This window comes from Phocoena phocoena, chromosome 11 (assembly GCF_963924675.1).
Source record: "Phocoena phocoena chromosome 11, mPhoPho1.1, whole genome shotgun sequence".
Classification (NCBI taxonomy): domain Eukaryota; kingdom Metazoa; phylum Chordata; class Mammalia; order Artiodactyla; family Phocoenidae; genus Phocoena; species Phocoena phocoena.
Window position 1 is genome coordinate 80,533,670 of NC_089229.1, and position 15,146 is coordinate 80,548,815.

The following is a 15,146-nucleotide window of genomic DNA, read 5'->3' on the forward strand; positions in this document are numbered from 1 at the left end:
AAGCTTGTGTTTCCTTATTTATTTTCATTCTGGATGATCTGTCCTTTGGTGAAAGTGGGGTGTTAAACTCCCCTGCTATTATTTTGTTACTATTGATTTCCCCTTTATGGCTATTAGTATTTGCCTGATGTATTGAGGTGCTCCTATGTTGGGTGCATAAATATTTACAATTGTTATATCTTCTTCTTGGATTGATCCCTTGATCATTATGTAGTATCCTTCTTTGTCTCTTGTAATAGTCTTTATTTTAAAATCTATTTTTTCTGATATGAAAATTGCTACTCCAGCTTTCTTTTGATTTCCATTTGCATGGAATATCTTTTTCCATCCCCTCACTTTCAGTCTGTATGTGTCCCTAGGTCTGAAGTGGGTCTCTTGTAGACAGAATATATATGGGCCTTGTTTTTTATCCATTCTGCCAGTCTATATCTTTTGGCAGGAGCATTTAATGCATTTACATTTAAGGCAGTTATCAATATGTATGTTCCTATTACCATTTTCTTAATTGTTTTGGGTTTGTTACTGGAGGTCTTTTCCTTCTCTTGTGTTTCCTGCCTAGAGAAGTTCCTTTAGCCTTAGTTGTAAAGCTGGTTTGGTGGTGCTGAACTCTCTCAGCTTTTGCTTGTCTGTAAGGTTTTAATTTCTCCATCAAATCTTAATGAGATCCTTGCTGGGTAGAGCAATCTTGGTTGTAGGTTCTTCCCTTTCATCACTTTAAATATGTCTTGCCAGTCCCTTCTGGCTTGCAGAGTTTCTGCTGAGAGATCAGCTGTTAACTTTATGGGGATTCCCTTGTATGTTATTTGTTGCTTTTCCCTTGCTGCATTTAATTTTTTTCTTTGTATTTAAATTTTGATAGTTTGATTAATATGTGTCTTGTCATGTTTCTTCTTGGATTTATCGTGTATGGGACTCTCTGTGCTTCCTGGATTTGACTGACTATTTCCTTTCCCATATTAGGGAAGTTTTCAACTATAATCTCTTCAAATATTTTCTCAGAACCTTTCTTTTTTCTCTTCTTCTTCTGGGACCCCTATAATTGGAATGTTGGTGCATTTAATATTGTCCCAGAGGTCTCTGAGACTGTCCTCAGTTCTTTTCATTCTTTTTTCTTTATTCTGCCCTGCGCTAGTTATTTCCAGTATTTTATCTTCCAGGTCACTTATCCATTCTTCTGCCTTGGTTATTCTGCTATTGATTCCTTCTAGAGAATCTTTAATTTCATTTACTGTGTTGTTCATCATTGTTTGTTTGCTCTTTAGTTCTTCTAGTCCTTGTTAAATGTTTCTTGTATTTTCTCCATTCTATTTCCAAGATTGTGTGTCATCTTTACTCTCATTACTCTGAATTCTTTTTCAGGACGACTGCCTATTTCTTCTTCATTTGTTTGGTCTGGTGGGTTTTTACCTTGCTCCTTCATCTGCTGTGTGTTTCTCTGTCTTCTCATTTTTCTTAACTTACTGTGTTTGGGGTCTCCTTTTTGCAGGCTGCAGGTTCGTAGTTCTCCTTGTTTTTGGTGTGTGCTCCCAGTGGCTAAGGTTCATTCAGTGTGTTGTGTAGGCTTCCTGGTGGAGGAAGTGCCTGTGTTCTGGTAGATGAGGCTGGATCTTGTCTTTCTAGTGGGCAGGTCCACATCCAGTGGTGTGTTTTGGGGTGTCTGTGACCTTATTATGATTTTAGGCAGCCTTTCTGCTAATAGGTGTGGTTGTGTTCCTGTCTTCCTAGTTGTTTGGCATAGGGTGTCCAGCATTGTAGCTTGCTGGTTGTTGAGTGGACCTGGGTCTTGGCGTTGAGATGGAGATCTCTGGGATATTTTCGCCATTTGATATTACATGGAACTGGGACATCTCTGGTGGACCAATGTCCTGAACTTGGCTCTCCCACCTCAGAGGCACAGGCCTGACACTGAGCTGGAGCACCAAGACCCTGTCAGCCACACGGCTCAGAAGAAAAGCGAGAAAGAACGAAAGAAAAAACTAAAATAAAAAGAAAGAATGTTACTGAACTAAAAAATAAAAAAATGTTTTTAAATAAAAAAATTAAAAAGTAATAAAAAAAAGAAAAAATGAAAGAAGAGAGCAACCAAACCAGAAAACAAATCCACCAATTATAACAAGTGCTAAAAACTATATTAAAAAAAACAAAAATACGGACAGACAGAACCCTAGGACAAATGGTGAAAGGAAAGCTTCACAGAGAAAATCACACAAAGAAGCATACACATACACACTCATAAAAAGAGAAAAAGGAAAAAAATATATATGTATGTATATAAAAAAAAAAAGAAGAGAGCAACAAAATCAATAAACTAATCTACCAGTGATCATAAACTCTAAATACTAAAGTAAGATAAACATAAAACCAGAAACCAGTCAGTTGCGTACAGCAAACCCCAAGTCTACAGTTGCTCCCAAAGTTCACTGCCTCTATTTTGGGATGATTCGTTGTCTATTCAGGTATTCCACAGATGCAGGGTACATCAAGTTGATTGTGGAGATTTAATCCACTGCTCCTGGGGCTGCTGGGAGAGATTTCCCTTTCTCTTTGTTCTCTCACAGCTCCCGGGGTTCAGCTTTGGATTTGGCCCCGCCTCTGGGTGTAGGTCACCTGAGTGCATCTGTTCCCGTCCAGACAGGACAGGGTTTAAAGGAGCAGCTGATTAGGGGGCTCTGGCTCACTCAGGCCGGGGGGAGGGAGGGGTACAGTATGCGGGGCGAGCCTGCGGCAGCAGAGGCCGGCGTGACGTTGCACCAGCCTGAGGCGCGCCGTGCATTCACCCGGGGAAGTTGTCCCTGGGTCCCGGGACCCTGGCAGTGGCGGGCTGCACAGGCTCCCGGAAGAGAGGTGTGGAGAGTGACCTGTGCTTGCACACTGGCTTCTTGGTGGCGGCAGCAGCAGCATTAGCGTCTCATGCCCGTCTCTGGGGTCCGCGCTGATAGCCGAAGCTCACGCCCGTCTCTGGAGTTCCTTTAAGCAGCGCTCTGAATTCCCTCTTCTCGCGCACCAGGAAACAAAGAGGGAAGAAAAAGTCTCTTGCCTCTTCCGCAGGTCCAGACTTTCCCCCAGACTGCCTCCAGGCTAGCCATGGTGCACTAACCCCCTGCAGGCTGTGTTCATGCCGCCAACCTCAGTCCTCTCCCTGTGCTCCGACCGAAGCCCGAGCCTCAGCTCCCAGCCCCACCTGCCCTGGTGGGTGAGCAGACAAGCCTCTCCAGCTGGTGAGTGCCGGTCGGCACCGATCCTCTGTGCGGGAATCTCTCCGCTTTGCCCTCCGCACCCCTGTTGCTGTGCTCTCCTCCGCGGCTCCAAAGCTGCCCCCCCTCCGCCACCCTCAGTCTCTGCCCGCGGAGGGGCTTCTAGTGTGTGGAAACCGTTCCTCCTTCTCAGCTCCTCCCACTGGTGCAGGTCCCGTCCCTATCCTTTTGTCTCTGTTTATTCTTTTTCTTTTGCCCTACCCAGGTACGTGGGGAGTTTCTTGCCTTTTGGGAGGTCTGAGGTCTTCTGCCAGCGTTCAGGAGGTGTTCTGTAGGAGTTGTTCCACGTGTAGATGTATTTCTGATGTATTTGTGGGGAGGAAGGTGATCTCCGCGTCTCACTCCTCCGCCATCTTGAAGGTCTCTCCCAAGTCTGTTGTTCTTTACTCATATTTTGAGTTTCCATTTTTATTTATTTAAACATATTAAATATAGTTATTTTATATTCTGTGTCTAATCATTCCCACATCAGAAGCCTTTGGGGATCTTCTTCCCCTGTTGTTTCTGCTGTCTCTTTTTCATGGTGCCTAGCTTCCTCGTGCATTGTGATATTCAGCTGTGAGTTACTCCTTTTCCTTGGATCTTTCTGTATGGGAATTTTTGAGTCCTGGATTTTACTCTTTTCTGCCAACCATTTAGGAGATAATATCACCACTTTGAATAAAATTGTCATCTTAAATTTTGTTTTATTTTGTTTTGTTTTTATCACAGCGACAAATTATAAATCACAATTCAGGCTATAAGTCCCTGTGAAAGTCAGGCTGTTAATTTCTGTCAGAGAGGGCTTTTACTTGGTTAGAAGATCTGAATATTTCTTACTTTCTTCCTATTTTTATCCATCACTTTGTTTCTATTGCGAGAGTCATTTAGGGCGTGTAATCTGCCATACTGCTGGAAATGGAATAATCTTATAAAATTCCAAGTTGAATGCAATTTATTTTGGCACCAGAATTTCTTTTCTTTTTTTTTTTAATAACTATTTTATTTTTATTTTTGGCTGCGTTGGGTCTTCGTTGCTGTGTGCGGGCTTTCTCTAGTTGCAGCGAGCGGGGGCTACTCTTTGTTGTGGTGCCTGGGTTTCTCATTGCAGTGGCTTCTCTTGTTGTGGAGCACGGGCTCTAGGTGCACAGGCTTCAGTAGTTGTGGCGCGTGGGCTCAGTAGTTGTGGCGCATGGGCTTAGTTGCTCCGCAGCATGTGGGGTCTTCCCGGACCAGGGCTCGAACCCGTGTTCCCTGCATTGGCAGGCGGATTCTTAACCACTGCGCCACCAGGGAAGCCCCCAGAATTTCTTTTTTGACACAAAATGCCAGTGACTACAAAGCCACGCAATTTGGATCAAGCTTAGCAGAAAGAGCAAATGAGAATTATTACAATGTAAATGGGGCCGTAGTTCTAGTTTTTGTAACATCCATGGCACATAGTACCTGACACTTGCCAACTTTCAGAATTTACTGTACTCAAGACCTGTATTATTGACTTGAAAAAGTAAAATGTACGTTTTAAAAGAGACTTGGATGGAATCCCTCCTAGTAATTTAATATTAATAAACAAATTATACTATTTTACGTGCAAGATCCACACTGGGAGTGGTTCATACTTGATACTGGGTCTGAAAGTGTGAATTCCCATGGATGGATATAGCCAGGTGTGTTGTGATGACACCCAGGAAAGCATTCCTCCTTGCCTTCTCTTTTTTCTTTTGACTTTCTCAGTTGCCCTGAGGTCAGAAACAGGTATTGCTTTCTGAGAACAATTCTGAAAAATAGTTCACTTTGGAAATTCACATGAACAGACTACTCTTAATGCCAATAGCAAGTTGGTAAACACCATGTTCCTAGAAAAAGGCAAATGGCTGTATCCCTGTTTCTACCTCTACAGGACACAGTGAAACCTGCTGTTGTTTTAAGAGTTCCTCAACCAGATAACAAAAAGAAGGAAACTCCATACTCAGCTACTGCTTCCTGTAGCCCACAGAGACCCAAGATTTCTTTCAGCTTAAAAATGCTGTCATTTCTTTGATTTACTGCAGACTATACATAGAAACTTCCACTATCTCTCGGAAAGCAGTTAGCTGAATGTGGCTCTCACTGTAGGGAGAGTGAGTGGCCAGTGATGAGACCACCCCTGTTCCTCCAAGTCCTGTTCAAGTAGGCAATCTAGAAAGCTGGTCTCAAAGAGACAGGTAAGCAGTTAGGAATCCCTGAGTCAAAGATTTCACAAAACAGCAGCTTATTCCATAATTTAAAAAAGTATTTATTGTGTGTCCACTGTGGTCTCTGGCATTGTTATAAGTGCTAGAGATACAACAGGGAGCAAAACAGCCCCATTCCTACAGTGCACAGTCCTTGAATGGAGGGCAGATGAGACAAGGGACGATTCCATTACCAAAGTTTAATGAGGACTGGGATACCGGTGGTAGAAGCTGCTACCTAACCACCTCTGTGTTCACTCTTATGGGTCCGCATGGACCTTTTCAGTCAAAATTGTACTACGTCACAACGCAGCATATAAAATGGTATCTAGAAACTATGTCCCTATAAAAGAGACATGGAGGGTGGGGTGGGAAAGGAAGCAATGAATAATGAAGAAAATATAATAAGTATTTGACCTTTTTTTAACCTTTCAGAGAAGGTTAAACTTTCAAATATATTATATCAAGAAAGGCTGTTTAATAAACAAAACATTGGAACATTTGCCTGGCATGTGTAATTCTTAGACAAGAGTGGGAAAAGGAAGTGAAGAAAATTTTTAGTTTAGAACTAAAAAATCAAATTTTAGTATTTTTCTATGTGTACAAAAATAGCTTTATTTTAAAAATTAAATCCCTATTTAAAGCAATTTTTTAGGGCAGTGAAAATACTCTGTATGACATTATAATAATGGATGCATGTCATTATACATTTCTCCAAACCCATAGAATATACAACATCAAGAGTGACCCGTAACGTAAACCATGGACTTTGGGTGATTATGATGTGTCAATGTTGGTTCATCAGTGTAACAAATGTACCCCTTTTGTTGATAACGGGGGAGGCCGTGAATCTGTGCCGGCAGGGAGTATATGGGAAATCTCAGCACCTTCCACTCAATTTTGCTGTGGACCTAAAACTGCTCTTAAGAAAAAGTTTTGTTTGAAAAAAAATATTTTGCATCTTGGTTGGGAGCTCTGAGCACAGCCCCTTATAACGCAGCCACATAAGTGAATCAGATATTACAGAATAAAAAGCCCATTAACACACAGGCTCTTAAATGAACAGGAATGGCTCTAGCACTAGTATGTGTTAAAGTTTTCTCAGGAATAATAGATAAAGCTTAACACTCCCATTGGAGCACTAAGACCATTTTCTCTCCTTTTTCAGATGTCAAACCTGAGAGCTGGCGTACTCACCAGCGCCCCCTTCCGTATGCGCCTTCTAATTTGTTCGTTGCTACTTGTTAGCACCTGGCTTCTCCCTGTTCTCTCTGCTTGAGCTCTGGGCACAAAAGTGAAGTTGATAGTTAAGTTTGTTTTTTTTTTTAACATCTTTATTGGAGTGTAATTGCTTTACAATGGTGTGTTAGTTTCTGCTGCATAACAAAGTGAATCAGCTATCTGTAAAGATACATCCCCATATCCCCTCCCTCTGGCCTCTCCCTCCCACCCTCCCTATCCCACCCCTGTAGATGGTCACAAAGCACCGAGCTCATCTCCCTGTCTCCATGGTGACTGTTGCAAGATATAAGTGACCCTTCCTGTATCGTTTTGCAGTGAAAGCCTGACTCCAGGTCTCCGAGCTGTCCTCCGCATCTTGCCTGGAGAAGCCAAAACAGCCGTATTGTCCCTTGGGCCCCGGCCATCTGGCCCACTCCCCATGCACTGTTTTCTCTAGGTCAGGAGACTGGGGCAACCACCATTCGCCCTGAGGGGGAACAGGTGAAGGGAGTGTTGGAGTGGAAAAGCCTAGTGTTAAATAGGGAATATCGTAAGACACCATGCTTACCAGGATAGCCTGGTGTGATGAGAAATTTTATTTTTTTCATATCTTCAACAATATTCTTCTGATCGATATGCCTTTCTCATCACTAGTCCTACCTGAAATTTTTACACTATTCTCTCTTCATGAGAAAAAAAATCTGTATTTAGTTTAAGAACGTTACATTATTGAGAAGGCAAATTTAAAGTACTTGACCCTTTCCTGCACATTGTCACAAAGAGTTGTTTTAACAAATGAGACATAAAAGGATGTTTTCAAGAGTCCCAGGAGAGGGTGGGAGGGAGGCTCAAGAGGGAGGGGATATGGGGATGTATGTATACATATAGCTGATTCACTTTGTTGTACAGCAGAAACTAACACAATACTGTAAAGCAATTATACTCCAGTAAAGATATATATATATATATATATATATATATATATATATATATATATATATATAAGAGTCCCAGGAAAATGCAATGTTATTTCTTAGGATATAGACTTTAGATGGGGTGCTGCATGGGAGCCCTGGATGCTGGTGATAGTCTTGGTGGAAGTGAGTTAGGCATCAAGTGAAAGGAGAGATATAACATAAAAAAGATAACTTGGCTTACCTCACATTTGCTCAGGGCAAAATTAGCACAGACCACTGAGTATACATTTACCCAGAGGTACTTTTTCTATTTACCACCAGGGACCCTAGCTGACTATAATCAGGTGATTGCATTTTTTTTCTTTTTTAACATCTTTATTGGAGTAAAACTGCTTTACAATGGTGTGTTAGTTTCTTCTATATAACAAAGTGAATCAGCTATACATATATCCCCATATCCCCTCCCTCTTGTGTCTCCCACCCAACCTCCCTATCCCAGCCCTCTAGGTGGTCACAAAGAGAGGTGATTGCATTTTGAACTCTCCGTATGGAGCAGGAAAACCAGCTGGCTTTCAGTACTAACTTGGGGACATCGGTTTTGCATATATTGGGTTGGCCAAAAAGTTCGTTCGGGTTTTTCGGAAGATGTTACGAAAAACCTGAGCCAACTTTTTTGGCCAACGCGATACCTTTTCAATCAGGTGCAACCTCATGCTTTACGTGGATCTTTAATGGTAGTTTAAGTCACTTGATTAGTTGATTAGACGGAGGTTTGTTGAGTCCATGAAAAGTTCACTTTTCACTAAGTTAAAAAAAAATTCATTCAAGTTTCCTTTCTCTTTTTCCTCTTTGGCTTCTAGTTAGTGAGTTTCAGTTTTTTTTTTTTTTTGCGGTACACGGGCCTCTCACTGTTGTGGCCTCTCCCATTGCGGAGCACAGGCTCCGGACGTGCAGGCTCAGAGGGCAAGGCTCACGGCCCCAGCTGCTCCGCGGCATGTGGGATCTTCCCGGACTGGGGCACGAACCCGTGTCCCCTGCATCGGCAGTCAGACTCTCAACCACTGCGCCACCGGGGAAGCCCGAGTTTCAGTTTTTAAACTCACCTTCAGGCACATTTTATCCATTCATGTGAAATTGTGGCCTGCATGGGCATCAGACCTGACCCTTTTCTTTACCTCATACCCTACATCCAAATCCTGTCGGTTCTACTTTCAAAATATAGTATATTCCTAAATCAAGTACGTCTCAACATTACATCTTAGTCCAAAACACCATTAACTATTTCCTGGACTGCTGAAATAGAGTTGTAATTGGTTTCTTTACTTCCACTACCTTCTACCACCTTCCCACCCACCCAGCTGTCGGGTTGGGCCACTGAGTCTCCAGAGGTTTAAATGGCAACATTTTTTCAAGGAAATTGGCTTGGAGGTCCCACCCCTCACGCGGTTTGTTTTTGCCTTATCTGGATGGTCGTCCCTGGCTCATCCCTGAGAGGTGACATATGAGAGACTAGATATTACTACATAAGTAAGAATAAGGAGCTGCTATGGAGTGCAGAGCACACAGAGAAGAATCATGAAAAGAATATTCTAGTTCATGTTGGACAGGAGGATTTTTTGCACGAATAAGTGACTCCTATCTTAACAGCTTCTGCTTCAAAATAAACAAGTTCCAGGACAAAAGTTTAATATAATTAGAGACTCCGAGGGGAGTAAGCAGAAGGTCACGTAACTCATGAGGAATAAGGTCCAGGAATTTTCAAGCAAAGATAAACATGGGGCTATACACACAAAATAGGATGACCTCAGTGAATATGATAACATTTATTTTTATTTTTATTTTCTTAAAATTTTTGGCTGTGTTGGCTCTTCTTTGCTGTGTGCGGGCTTTCTCTATAGTTGCAGTGAGTGGGGGGCAACTCTTCGCTGTGGTGAGTGGGCTTCTCATTGTGGTGGCTTCTCTTGTTTAGGAGCACAGGCTCTAGGTGTGCGGGCTTCAGTAGTTGTGGCACACGGGCTTAGTTGCTCTGCGGCATGTGAGATCTTCCCCGACCAGGGATCGAACCCATGTCCCCTGCATTGGCAGGCAGATTCTTAACCACTGTGGCACCAGGGAAGTCCTCTGAGTATGACAGCATTAAACGCAGGGGCCAAGTTGAAAGGGACAATTTGTCTTTAATGAATTTTTTTTCCCCTAGATTTCTGTTTGTAAGCTTCAAGTACTGTTCCCTTCTCCACTCTATCTGAAGTATGACTATCTAATACAGATACAACTGCAGCAAAATGAATGCCAGTCAGCAAACTGAACCGTGCAAGAAGTCTGTTTTTCCACAGGCCTCTGCTCTACCAGCTGAGCTACAGAAGGGAGCACAGAAGTCTTCTTTTCTTTCTTTCTTTACTGGCCGCATCCTGTGGCACGTGCGATCTTAGTTCCTAGAACCAAGATCGAACCTGCATCTGCAGTGGAAGTGTGGAGTCGTAACCACTGGGCCACCGGGGAAGTGTGGAGTCGTAACCACTGGGCCACCAGGGAAGTCCCCAGAAGTCTGTTTTTCTATAACCTAATTTCTGTTTTGAGCATTCTTCCAATGCAGCAGAAATTAATCTCTGTCAATTCAGGGGTTTCCTCCTACACTTCCCAGAGTGGCATTGAATATCTGGAGGATGTTCAAGTGACAAGAGGTTGGGGGTGGGAGTACCAGGTTGAGTCTGACCTCTGGTCACCATTTGTCCATTCTGGCATCACTGCGATGGCCAACGCCAGGAACGTAAAAGACCTCCTGCCACTCCAGCTCCCACAGGGACCATACCCTCAGTATCTATCTGCTGGACTCACCTCACAGTCATTTCTCTGCTAGGTTATTCTTGCTCTTTCCCTTTGATCTGGGAATCCACAAACCTGTCTGGAGCTTTGGTAATGCCTCCTTCCCATCTGACACTTGAATGGGTGAGGGAGAAGGGGAGGGGGCAGGCCCATCCCAGGGCCATATTAGCATCTGTGTTATGACGGCTTCCTGCCCCGGGAAATCTTTGTGAGGCAGCCCTTCCTCTAAATTACCGAGTAGATTTCTACATCTTATTTACGCCCTGCGCATTTGCCATTGCCCTTGGGACCTGTAGTTTGGAGACTCAAAATCCAAAAGAAGCTCATTATTTTCTGTTTTCTGTTAACTTATTCTCCCTGAAGGTAATAGAATTCAAGTAACCAATCTGCTGTTTGGAAGATGGTAAGAATGAAGAAGTAGAGAAAATAATAGAGGAAAGCATTGGCAAGTACTTCAAAACTGTATCCTACCTCATAACTTTCTACTGATTAATTCCCTAACAGAGGTCTGAAACACAGACTGGAATGGCATCTGAAACAGAATAAACCTATTGATGAATGACTGAATGATGCATACATGCTCTCATATAATACATAGGAGCTCTTAAAAAATATTATATGCAACAAACAGAAATTACTTAGAATACGATTAGATTATATGGAGTCTATCTCTGCTATGATCTGGCTGTAGAACTTCATCAATCGCTTTACTTTCTGAGCATAGAGTTTCCCATTTGTAAAGTGGAGATAATAACCTCTACTTCGCAATCTTTCTGTGGTAATTAAATCATGTTAAATAATCGAGGTGATTCATGACAACCATTCAGTAAATTCTTATTTGTTCATCCATTCATCTGTCCTCTCATATGTTCACCCTTTCTTTCATCAGTTATGCATGTCTTACTCCTGTATAGCAAGACTGTAGACACTGTTAATGAACCTTTTGTGATATTTACAAATAGGTCGTTGGATGGGTGTGACTGCCCTAGCCATTTATCTAGTCAGCTCTAGATGGAAGCCTTAAGTAAGATCAGTGAAGATAAGCCCTAGAGTCACTATTCCCATGGATCTGATGAACGACGCTCACGACTAGGGCCTCCCCATTGCCCTTACCGGTTTCTAGTGAACAAGTAGTTTAGAGCAGAAATAGTGACTTATGGACAACAGTACCTCCTCACCTCTTCTCTAAATAAATGTTATCAGTGATACTTTCCAGGCTTCACGTAGAGAGTTGGCTGAGATAAAATCTTAGATCCAGAGCAGAGTTCATAACTATCTTTCTCTTTTAAGTGAAGTATAATTTTTATATGGTAAAATGAACAGATCTTGTGTTCAATTCAATGAGTTTTTGACAATTCTATACACTCATTTAACTACCACCCAAAACAAGAACTTAACATTTTTATCACCTCCCTCCACAATACTCTCAACCCCCTTTCCAGTCAATTGTCCTGCCAATATGGCAGAATTTTTATGGTGAAAGCCCCCAAATGTTCTTAGGGATGTCTTCTATTTTATTTAGCATTTGAATTCTGACACCTTTCATCTGCTGGAAGTAAACTAGTGAGAGCCAGCGTTGGCTGCATCATCTCAATACCCATAACTATTCTATGAGGTAGGAACTATTACTCCTTCCATTTTACAGATGAGAAAACTGAAGCTTAATGAGATAAAGTGAGTTTCCCAAAGGCCAAAAAGCTCTTAAGTGGCAGAGCTGGAATTTGAACTCAGATGGGCCTGATTCTAGAACTTAACTTTTATTTTCTTTTTTAAAAAGACACGTTTATTCGGCATCATGGTCAGACTATTACATTTAGCAATCGACAGCCTGGGTACAAGAACAAAACAAACTCAAAAACTACATTAAAACCCTTCGTCGGAATGCTTTACACTTTCCACAGAACAGAAACGGAAATAACGTGTTATACAATAATACAGTCCTTGAGTTTTTTATTGCCCATATACATGAGTATTGTCTAAACCATACCTTCTCTGTAGCAGCTAGGCCCTGCCACCACTGTCCTTGGCTGAGCTCACAAATCTGTTATAACCTGTAGCTTCCCTGTCACTTCTCTGGCTCTCTTCTCCTGCTAAGCTTTGTTTCCTGGCAGTAATTAAAACCTTCTGCCACTGCCATGGCTATCGCTGCTGCTGCTGGAACAGCCATAGCCGCCTTGGTTTCGTGGTTTGGCAAAGTGTTGGCCTCCGCCACCATAGGGGCCAGATCTTCTGCCTCCAAAGTTTCCTCCATTCATGGGTCCAAACTTTGAAGATTGATTGTTGTAATTGCCAAAATCAATGCAGCTTCTGCCACCTCCAAAATTGCTTCCATCGTTACCAAATCCATTATAGCCATCCTGCTGCCACCATATCCCCCACCACCGCGGCTGCCACCAAAGGCATCTCGACCACTGAAGTTTCCTCCATGACCAAAGGTGTCGTTCCCACCAAACCCACCTCCGCAACCACCACCAAAGTTTCCAGAACCACCTCGACCTCTTTGGCTGGATGAGGCACTAGCCGTCTCTTGCTTAGATAGGGCTTTCCTTACTTCACAGTTGAGGCCATTCACAGTGTGGTATTTCTGAATGACAGTCTTGTCTGCGGAGTCATGGTCATCAAAGGTTACGAAAGCAAAGCCTCTCTTTTTGCCACTGCCTCGGTCAGTCACGATTTCAATCACTTCAATTTTCCCATACTGTTCAAAACAATCTCTTAGGTGAAGTTCTTCAGTGTCTCCTTTAATGCCACGAACAAAAATCTTTTTCACAGTGAAGTGGGCACCAGGTCTCTGAGAATCTTCTCTCGAGACGGCCCTCTTTGGTTCCACCACTCTTCCATCCGCCTTGTGTGGCCTTGCATTCATGGCCGCATCCACCTCCTCCACAGTGGCATACGTGACAAACCGGAAGCCTCTGGAGTGCCTGGTGTTTGGATCCCTCGTTACCACACAGTCTGTGAGCGCTCCCCGCTGCTCACAATGGCTCCCCAGACTCTCTTTCAAAGCTCAAACCTCCGATGAAGACCTTCCACAGCTGTTCAGGCTCTTCGGGAGACTTTGACTTAGACATGACCTCAGTCGTGGCGGGGTTGGGGGAGACTTTAACGATGCTTACTTGGTGGCGTCCACGGGCAGAAAGGCTAGAACTTGACTTTTATTTTATTTTTTTAAATTAAATTAAATTAATTAATTTTTTGTCTGCGTTGGGTCTTCGTTGCTGCGCGCAGGCTTTCTCTAGTTGCGGCGAGCGGGGTCTTCTCTTTGTTGCGGTGCACAGGCTTCTCGTTGTGGTGGCTTCTCTTGTTGCGGAGCACGGGTTCTAGGCGGGCGGGCTTCAGTAGCTGCAGCATGCGAGCTCAGTAATTGTGGCACGCGGGCTCTAGGGCTGGCAGGCTTCAGTAGTTGTGGCGTATGGGCTCAGTAGTTGTGGCTCGTGGGCTCTAGAGCACAGGCTCGGTAGTTGCGGTGCACGGACCTAGTTGCTCTGCGGCATGAAGGATCTTCCCGGACCGGGGATCAAACCCGTGTCCCCTGCACTGGCAGGCGGATCCTTAACCACTGCACCACCAGGGAAGTCCCTAGAACTTGACTTTTAAATCACTATGCTAAAGAGCAGGTGCATCCTGAGGTCTGGCTAATGATTGCAATTTTCCCATGTCTGGATTTTGTGCATCTGCTATTATGACAAAAGGAGAAAAAATAAGTTGGTTGACTTAATACCATCATACAGTGTAACTTCCATTTCCTTTATAATATCCTCACAAGGCTTGTTACCCTTTCATTAATTTGTGCCTGCAAGATTTTTACCAGATGACTGTTAAGAACCGTGATGGAGATCATGATAATGATGAGAATTACGAAAGCAAACATCTGGGAGCACTTACTACGTCTCAGGAGCTGTGGGAAGCACTGCACCTGAATTTCTTTATTTAGTTCTCATAAGCACTTTCAGGTAGAATCTGTCATTCACATTTTTACAGACTAAAATTTTGAGACTTTGAGAGCCTGAGTGACTTGCCCAGTGCTGCCCAGTTAAAAAGTTGGTAGAGTTGATTTTCAACCACTGCCGTATACAGCCTCTTAATCCTCTATTTACATCCTCAGTCCTGTTAATAAAGAATGATCTTTGTTCCTGCCCCAACAAGATTTCACCAGGATAAATATGTGAACGTGAACTCTGCCAGCTGGCACTCTTTTAGATAAGATCTTATTCGTCCTCAACACTTAAATCCACCTGGTCTTCAAAACCTTGGAAAACAGCCAGGCTGGGCCTTGGCCAAGTTGTGAAGTAGAGGAAGTTTGTCTCGGGCATTTTATACTCCTCTGCACTCTGCCATACCCTCTAAGTATCCTGTCAACCAAAGACTCCTTGAATTTTCCATTCCTGGAGCCAAAATCTTGCCAGAAGGACTGAGCTCTTCAGCCTCTGCCCGTTTACTTGTTGAGACTCCCTGATGCCCCTCCCACTCCCACCTGCCCCAGCTTGTTGATTTCCCATCTGTATCTGAGTCAGTTTCCCGCTAGCTTCGCCATCCAAGCCTGTGCTAATGTCCTCATGGAGGGAGGTTAGCAGGAGGCCCTCCAGACACCCGCAGCTTTCTAGAGGTAGGACCCCTATCTATTTTGGCAACCAGAGTTCTGTGTCGTCCAGGACTGATAGGAAAGGAAGAGAGGGCAGCCTTAGTGATAACAGCAGCTAATCATATAGTATTTAATCTGTGCCCTGTACTGTTCTCAG

General features: G+C 43.3%; 1 pseudogene; it reads right to left on the reverse strand.

Moving 5' to 3' along the window:
* Nucleotides 1–12,521: 12,521 nt before the first annotated feature.
* Nucleotides 12,522–13,478, reverse strand: LOC136131085 (heterogeneous nuclear ribonucleoprotein A1-like; annotated as a pseudogene).
* Nucleotides 13,479–15,146: the final 1,668 nt, after the last annotated feature.